The 7864-nt window shown below is 49.9% G+C and overlaps 1 protein-coding gene across 2 annotated transcripts in view; it reads left to right on the top strand.

Moving 5' to 3' along the window:
* The first annotated feature begins 5877 nt into the window (after positions 1-5877).
* The window catches only part of BACH2 (BTB domain and CNC homolog 2), a 326058-nt gene continuing 324071 nt past the window's right edge, over positions 5878-7864 (top strand). For both annotated transcript variants that reach the window (XM_033100232.1, XM_033100245.1), the window contains exon 1: positions 5878-6355. The gene's annotated coding sequence lies outside the window, so the exon portion shown is untranslated. The remainder of the gene's footprint in view (positions 6356-7864) is intronic.

Here is a 7864-nt window from a genome sequence, read left to right as displayed (position 1 = left end):
TTTTGCATTATGTTTCTAAAATGTACTAACATGCCAATATGCATACTTCTTTAACATCATATTTGATGAATCCATAGTATTCAATTTTATATATGAACCACCATTGATTAGGCCATCCTCTACTGTAAGGCATTTAGACTTTTTCCATTTTATTTTGCCATTATACAAAAAAAAGTCTTTCTGTACCGTCTTAATGTTTCCATTAATATAAATTCCAATGCATATAATTTCCATGTAAACAATTTTAAATGTTATTAATTATGAGCAATTCATTAAATGATAAAAGTAATTTAATATAAAATTATTGCATTTGTCAATTTATTTATGCTTGTTTTGACTATTCGCTTAGAATTTTTTAAGTTCCTTGAGGATAGGATCCAAAGTTTTCTAATTTTTCATCTCTCATCAGTACAACAGATGTTTAATCATGCACATTGAAGAATTACTTTATTTTATATCACTTAAATTTTTAGATCATGGTGGCATTTATCCTTTATTGTAGAAACAGCCCTTGGGCTATGTCACTATAGATAGTGATATGAGAATGTCCTTTCCTCTTAAGGACTGTTTCCAAAGTCCTTCTTAGGAACTGGGATGATCTTTGGGGGAGATAGAGATGGGAAAAATAAGAGAGGTGAGTAGTTAAAATAAAAAAGGCTGCCAGCTAAATTAATAGCCAGGAGTAAAATTTTTGTGTGATTCTAATTACTCTGGAAAATTACAGTGCTCTCTAGTTTGGAATACACTGATAATTTTTCAAAACTTGTGCAAGATTTTATGCAATGAGAAATGACTCTTCTTGGCAGTGGAATGCCCATAAAGACTCTAATAGTAACCCTCAAATTTCCTCTGTGCTCCCCAGCAGTCCTGCTTTATCACCTTGCACTAGTCCACACCTTTTCTCTCTCCTCCAACTCCCACACCCTTCTCCACCACCAGCTGATGAGCTCGCTTCTCAGTCTACTGAGCAAACAGAATCCCCCAGACAAGGACCCTCTGCATTTCCCCTCACCACAAACCAGCCTCCCTGCCCACCCCCACCCTAACTTACCTCCTGCTGCTATGGACCAACTGGCCCCACCCTTTAAATAAGTTCCATTCTCTGACTAAGAACATCACTCCAGAAGTTATCCCCCCTCTTTACATCAACGGTTTTCCCTCTTGATAGGCTTATTCCCAGCAATGAACTCTAATTTCTCCCATGACCCTCGGCTCACTTCCCTATTTTCTCTTTCACAGCAAAGCTCCTCTAAGGAGTGGCCTACACCCATTGCCTCCCCTTCGTCCTGCTCCCCCCACCCCCAAATCCACTCCAGCCAGGGTTTGTCCCTAGCACTCCTCTCTGTCAGATACCAAATTTAAAAGTCAGTGATGTGCCCTCATCTTACTTATGAGATGGCCCATCAGCAGCATTGACACAACCAGTTACTCTCTGCTTCTCAAAACATTCTCTTTTACTTGACCCCAGAAAGCTACACTCCCGTCTCCCCTTCTCTTACTGGCTGCTGTTTCTCAGCCACCTTGGCCAGGTCTCTATTTTCTTCATCTTCTGACCTCTAAATGTTAGAGTGCCCCAGGTCTCACTCCTCAGAACTCTTCTCCACCTATGTTCCCAGATTCTCTATGCTGATGACACACAGATTTCTATTTAGAGTCTGGACTTCTCTCCTGAAGTTTAGATTCCCGTGTTTAATTGCCTAATCAACTTTTCCACTGAGATGTCTCATAGGCATCAGCAATTTACTATATCCAAACCCAAACCCCTGAGCTCCCCCCACCCCCTTACCTGCTCCCCCTATAGCCTTCTCCGTATCAGTAAGTGGAATCTCTATCAATCAGCTGTTCAGGCTAGAATCCAGAATTTCCTTTGACTCTTCTTTCTCTCACATCCTACAATTGAGTCAGCAAGTCCTGTCTGGTTTAGTCTGAATATATATCTAGATTCCATTTATAGCTACCATGTAGTCCAAATTACCATCACCTCTCTTTTCGCCTAGCTCAATAACTTCTACCTGGTCCCTGTGCTTCTACTCTTGTACTCCCTTCCACTTAGCAAACAGAATGATCTTTCAGGAGATAAGGCCAGGTCATGTCCTTTCTCTGCAGAAACCCTTATAAATGTCTTCCAGTTTCACCGAAATATAAAGCTGTTGGCTATCCCTCTGGCATCATCTCCTGTTAGTCTCACCTGGAGCATGCCAAGTCCACTCTACCTCTGGGCCTTTGCACTGGCTCTTCTCAATATCTGAAAACCTTTCTCCCAAGATAGTTGCAGAGCTTGCCCCTCACTTCATTCACATCTCTGTTCAAATGTCCTCTCATCAGGGAGATCTTCCCTGACCCAATCATCCTAAGAATGGCACCACCCATCACGCCTGAGCTCCTTCACCTACTTTATTTGCTTTCACAGCACTCTTCACTTCCAGGTATTATACATACTATATTAGGTATGCATATCTATCTATCTATCTATCTATCTATCTATCTATCTATCTATATAGAAAAAGAGAGAGAGAGAGAGAGAGGAGAAGCCCATTGTCTGTCTCCCTCCCCATCCCAATCTTATTACTAGAAAGAGACTTCTACCTCGAAGCTTATAGAATAGCATCTGCCACACAATAGATGGCTCAACAATTGTTGAACAAATCACCACTCTAAGCTATTCAAATTTCCTCAGTTCTCCTAAATGTCACCTGTGCAGTACTGAGGCTTTATGGTTTAGGTATACACTTCAAGACATCTCGTTTTCAAATAATAAACTTTAGTTGTAATTCCGAGGAATTTGCCCAATGAGTAGAATTCAGTTTCTTCTTAACGGACCTTCCTTCAGTAATTGACTCCTCCTGGCTTTGGCATTCTCCATCTAAACATCCCGTTCCATTCTCTCTCATTGGATGTTAACTTTGCCCTGCTATGTCTCATTCAAAGTACCACATTTAAAATTCCGCCTAGGGTTTCAGGGCGGGAATTCCCACCCATTCTCGTGAATTATTTTCACTTTCCCATTCCCAAATTCTGAGAAAAGTTGGTCAGGAAATCGGGCAACTCGGCTCTTTGAACCCAGGTGGTTGGTAGTATCGGCCAACCGGTAGTATTTGTGGAAACGATTCATTGTGGAGAACAGAAAACAGTTTGTATCTCGGGATTCGGGAACAGGAAAGCCAAAAACATTTCCTGAGAACTGGCGGGAATTCCCGCCTGGAAACCCTAATTCTGCCTAAGAAAAACCAATGTATCTTTTCAACATCATCAGATACTGTACCAGGATGCTGAGGGATGAAAACATCTAAGACCCAAGAACTGCTTCCTTCTTTCTTCTGTCTTCCTTTCCTCATTTTTGTTTCTGGTATATTTTAATTTTTCCTATTTTATAAGCTCAAGGTGATTTATAGAAATAAAGTTTACTGACTTCAATTCTGTGGTACAATGTAATGGTCCCTGGAAATCAGATCCTGCTTAGAAATGTACCACAGATGAAGCCCATATTCCAGACCAACACACACATGTAATTAGGTAGGAAAAGAAAAAGTGTATCAGAGAAGGCTGGATGTTGCAGGCCTGGGAAATGAGTGGACCTCTCCTCAAGTTACTGCCTGGAAGACACAGAGGGAAGGGCCTGCATCTGTTTCGCATTGTAAATGCCTGAAGTGCCCACCGGGGCACCACATACCTAGGGAATGGCCAACGCACATTCTCGAGGAAGGTGCTAGGCCAGCCACAGCCTCACCTCTCCAGTCATCCTGTTAAAAGAATGTCCAGTGCTTGACTTACGATCCTCATTTCATACAATCCTGTGTATGTTTTACAGGATTTAATCCAAATAACCCATTTCTAACTATTGAAAATAAAATAATTCCCTACTAGACTGCAAGCTCCTCTAAGGCAAGATTTTGTCATATTCACAGCCACAGAGACACCTGATTGCAGTATTGGATGTGACCTTAGAGGTCAACTAGTTCTAATCAAACCTCCTTGAATGAGTAGATAATATAATCGATCACAGCCACATTCGGTTTTTTTCCTCTCTAATTGCTATCCCATACTTTTATCTCATACTTGAGAATTTCAAACTAAAACAGCTCCGGTTTGAGTCTTTGAAAAATAGACAAATTGAAATGACCACATAGCCTTTATTATATCCATCTGGGACCAGAAGCAAGGTGGCAAGGTCAGCTTGCAGCAGCAGCTCCCCCACTCCCACCCCCACCCGAAGATGATGTGCCCAGCTCCACTTGCAGCTGGGCAGCCACGGCCCGCTTGAAATCAAATGAATTTACATGACCCTCATAGGGATTTTCTCAAGCCTGGCTCTTGTGAGAAAAACATGTAGTGGTGCTTATTAAAATGCATTAAGTTATCATATTGACACTCGCATACTTACGAGAATAAGGAATACAGAAACTCACCATCCATCAGATGATAAGAAATGGCCCCACCAGGGCAGACCAAGGATCAGTATTCTGTCCTTATTAGGGGGCCAGACAGGGACCTCAGAAGCAGAGTGTTTCATCAAAAAGGGCACCAGACCCAAAGTCAGCAGACCTAGGACTGCTCCTAGGTCTGAGACTTTTCTTCATCTGAACACTGGAGAGGCTAGCAAAGAAAATCTCCCAGCATGGTTCTAGAGCTACAATACAGGTTGAGGCTCTGCAATACTGTTAGAAAAATGAGCTTGGCCCTTTCAGCTTCCTTGCCACCATCTCTTAGCTTTCCGGACAGACATTCAAAACTGGGCCTTCTAAAACTCTGCCCTCAAACGAAGGTGGTTCAGAGCAACACTTTAGCTGATATCACAAGACTCCCAGGGCAATGCTTCACTGCTTCCTCAGCATATGCCAGTGCCCATTTTACAGGGGAGGGGGGGATTTATGATCTTTCTCTCAGTAGAGCGAGCCAAAGTTTTATAATATTCATTAAAAATCAGCACCACATGTAATAATATGGAATACTGCCTGTACACAAGGGGGCCAAGTTATAGGTGTTCAGGGAAACGTGGCAGAATTTCCTGGCCTTCGCAGGGGTAAATTTGCAGGCACCAGCACTACTCTAACACAACCTTCTTTTATAGCAAATGTTCGTTCAGTCTAAGTCCTAATTACTTTCTGTAAAATCCTAACCACGATCAAGCTTTCCTTCTGACAGGACAGCCACACGATGGCCTTAAAATGCAGCAGCAACACCCTGGCAGCCTCCAGAGTGAGAGGCAGGGGAAAGGCTGGAACCCAGTAGGAACTGGGGCTGAAGCTGGGGAGAGTGGCTTTTCTGCGCCCCTTCTAAAATCCTGGTGTGGGGACTTAGAGATTCACTCAGTGGGACAGGCCGAGCCCCTCCAAAAGGATTCAAATGTCAACATCGCTAGTGGGTCGGAAGCTATTCTTCTTCGCCCCATCTCCACCCAAAAGGGGGCCGGGTCAGCTTTGTGGGGGCCCTGGAGCATCTTTTCTTGCTCTTCCTGAGAAATGCTAGACAACGCAAGAATCCCAGATCTGGAGGTCTGGCTCCCCTTCCTAGGTGTAGTGTCCTGGGCTCTGCCCCCCTCCCCACGTGCCACACCAGCCCTCACCACACAACGTCCCCACACCCCACTGGACCCCAGCCCTTGCCTTTCAAGGCCCCTGCGAGTCCCGGGCCAGGCCGGACGGAGTCAGGCGGTCAGCTGGGCCGGGAGCAGGGGGCTCTCTAGGCCGCATGGCCGCACAAAGCCCGGAGAGCGGCAGCGGCGGCGGCTGGGTGAGGCGCGCCCCCTCCCGCGAGCCGGCTGAGCGCGCGCACCCGCCCTCGCCCCCCGCCCCAGCCCCAGCCCCCGGAGCGCCATTCGCGGAGCGACTTACGCTAGTCGCCAGGCGTACGGCGCCCCAGCGGCCGGGGAGGTGCGCTGCCCGGCTCCCGTAAAGTTATTGTGAATGGGGAGCGGGTGACGTCAGCGCCGAATGTCAACAATGTAGCGATTGAGAGTGTGGGCGTTCCGGGGAGAGCGCGAGCTGCGCTGCGCGGAGCAAACAGCGCCGAGCCGCCGCCGCCTCACCACCAGCAGCCGTAGCAGCAGCGATCGTGCACGCCCGGGCTGCGATCGCAGCAGCGCTAACGTGAGCGCCCGCCGCCGCCCTCGCCATCCGCCTGCCCACTCCCGCTGCCGCCGGGCTCTCGCTTTCTCCCCGGCCTCCCCTCGATCATTCCCCTCCCCCTTCCCGGCACACTCGGGGGACTGGGAACGAGCTGCCATGTGATGCGTGTCCTCTCCTCGAGCTTTCGGTGACCCCCGAACCGACCACCGCGCCGGCCGCCGGGAGGGGGCTGCGGTCTGGGAAGACGCAGGGAAGAGGAGGCGGAAAAGAACGCAAAGTTCTCTGGTGAGGTGAGTCCCCCGCCCCGGGCTCCGGGGCCGGGCGGGGCGGCGGGGCAAGTTTGTGGGGGCAGTGGGTGAGCGGGGCGGGCGGGGAGGCGTGGGGGAAGAGGCGCGGGAAGAGAGCCGCGATCGCCGGCGCGCAGCCGCCGGCTGAGCACCCTGCCCGCTTTTATGGCATTTTCTAGGAACTGGAAAGGGGTGGGAGCCGGGCGGGCGGACGCGCCGCGGCAAATGTGCGCTCTCTCGCCTGGCTGTTTACCGCGGGTGAGGCGGCATTGTATTTTGTTCGCGTCGACGAGTGTTTTGGAACAGTAGGGGGAGGAGGAGCGGAGGGTAATAAGTCAGGCGTGGGGCGGGCGGTCTGGAGGGAGGCGCGCGTCCGCGCGAGCGGGAGCAGCTGTCAACCCCTCGGCCCGGCTCCGGGCCCGGAGAGGCCCGGGCGCCCCGGCCCCCAGACCGTGATCTCCGCGCCTGGCCAGACCGCGTCCAACCCGACCGCGGCGTCAGCACCCGGTGCTGCGCTGCAAGGACCCCGGCCGCCGCGCTTTTGCGTTTAGCTGTCAGTCGCCGCAGGAGAGTCGGTACCACTGCGACTGGCAGGACATCAAAGCCCAAGTTTAGAGTCCGGGGAAGAGGCAGATTGGGGCCTTGCAGCGCCGACCTCGGGCTGCGCGCTGGCTGGAATCCCTACTAGCCAATGACCGGGTTATCGGAATGCGTCTCTGGGAAGGCAAACTGCGGGGCTCGTGCCAGCAGAGAGGGGAACCTTGCATATCCCTCCTCCCAAGATTCTGCATGAAATCAAAGTCAAACACACACATACACCCATCCTCTTCTCCTTCTCCACACTTCAGTCTCCAAGCCCCAGAAGCTCCACCTAAGGAGAGGAGTTTATCCAGAGGACACCTCTCTACCTCCCCATGCGGAGGCGCGCGGTGGGTCTCGCAGTTCTCTCACCCGGTGGGTGCTCAGGAGTCAAGCGCCCTTGGAGAGGGCGGCGGGCGGCGCTCACGGACTACCCCAGCTGCCCGCAAGAGGGGACTCTAGTGAGCATCTCGGCGACCTCGGTCTGGCCGAGGGTTTGCAGGAACTCGGACTGTAGGAGGAAGCGGGCCGGGCCGGGTGTATGTGTGTGAAGGGGGACGCGTCCCCCAGGCTTCCCGGGTCGTGGGTACGCGGGGTATCCTCAGCTCCCTCTCACGTGTAGGCGATTTTGACAACTTGGGGAAAGTTCCGGCCCAGCCGCTGTCAGGCTGGGTTTGTTTGTGGCCGGAGAAAGCGCGCTTTTGCAGCTCGCGGTCAGCGAGATCCGTGGCCCCTGAGAAACAAGAAAGACGAGGGTGCCACAGACTCCTGGACCGCTGGCAGATAGCGAGCCACGGCGTTCCTGGGTTTTCACTTTCGCTGTCTAGTGCTGCAGTCTCTCACTCTCTGTGTAAATTTCATCTGTTGAGTGTATTTTACTAAAAAGGGTAATTACTTTAGATAAAAATCCTTTCCTGCCTGGTGGGAACCTTG

Source organism: Rhinolophus ferrumequinum, chromosome 3 (genome assembly GCF_004115265.2).
Source record: "Rhinolophus ferrumequinum isolate MPI-CBG mRhiFer1 chromosome 3, mRhiFer1_v1.p, whole genome shotgun sequence".
NCBI lineage: Eukaryota > Metazoa > Chordata > Mammalia > Chiroptera > Rhinolophidae > Rhinolophus > Rhinolophus ferrumequinum.
This window is presented reverse-complemented; position numbering and strand designations above follow the sequence as displayed.